Raw genomic sequence first — 1,081 nt, 5'->3', positions numbered from 1 at the left:
AGGGAGCATGTTTGTTTTCAGATTGTTAAGCACTATCCATTTTTGGCAGACACCTTGGGTTGTGGTATAGTAAGCTGTCTCTTATACACATCTAGATGTGTATAAGAGACAGTATATATATAAAACTGTATGTACGTGTATGATGTGTTCTTCCTCAGCGATAATATGTACATATATTGGAGAGGACCCAGAGTTAAAGGCTTTCCTTCTTATATATATTTCCGTTTCCACCACCAATATGTAACTGTATTTGTAATGAAAAACAAGACATGGAATAAAATTGATTGATTGATTGTTAAAATGCCCCTAAGGTTTCTTCGTGCCTTATACAGTACTACCCGTTTCTGAGGAAACGACTATGTTTAATATTTTTTGAAAGGGAGACTTCCAAATAAAGATTAAAAAAAACCATTTTCTTTAATCTTTTTCATAAAGCTTGGTAACGTATTGTTTTTACAACCAAAATGTAATCCAATTGCATAAAGCCAGAGTTTAATTTTCAAGATATCAAGTGTCAAAGGCCAAAATTGACCAATTATAAAACATTACTATAATAAACCTAAAATCTGTTGTTTTAGCACTTTTTATACTATTAGATCATATAACTGTATTAAACTAAATAAATCAATATGGTCTGATCAGCCAATATTGGGTTAAAGGTCTGAATATACTATTTAAGCATTATAACTATTTTACTCCTAATAATCAATCATATAATCTACAATTTAGTTTCCTATTTTTATTTTGCACATTTAGGAACCTGATCCCTTTTCCATGGTTTTTAGTTTACAATTGCAATTTACATTCAATACCCGTATTGTCTCTAATAAATGCCCCTCTTCTAATAAACTGCCCCTCCGAGTTTTTTTTTTCATTTTGCAATGAGTGCCCAATCAATTAACATGGGTATCCATGTCCATAAAAAGGTTGACAAACAAGGATATGAAATGAAATAAATACTATTCAAAAAAGCTTACCCTAAACATTAGATGTTTACTGTCTTCACGATCACTAGGCCTAGGCCTATTTTGTGTTTCTCTCATGGTATTTCGTTAGCCTTGTAAAACAGGGTAAGCTGCAA

Source organism: Anneissia japonica, unplaced genomic scaffold, assembly GCF_011630105.1.
Source record: "Anneissia japonica isolate Jap-2015-1 unplaced genomic scaffold, ASM1163010v1 scaffold993_len1110182_cov180, whole genome shotgun sequence".
Taxonomy (NCBI): domain Eukaryota; kingdom Metazoa; phylum Echinodermata; class Crinoidea; order Comatulida; family Comatulidae; genus Anneissia; species Anneissia japonica.
Note: the sequence above shows the minus strand (reverse complement) of the source record.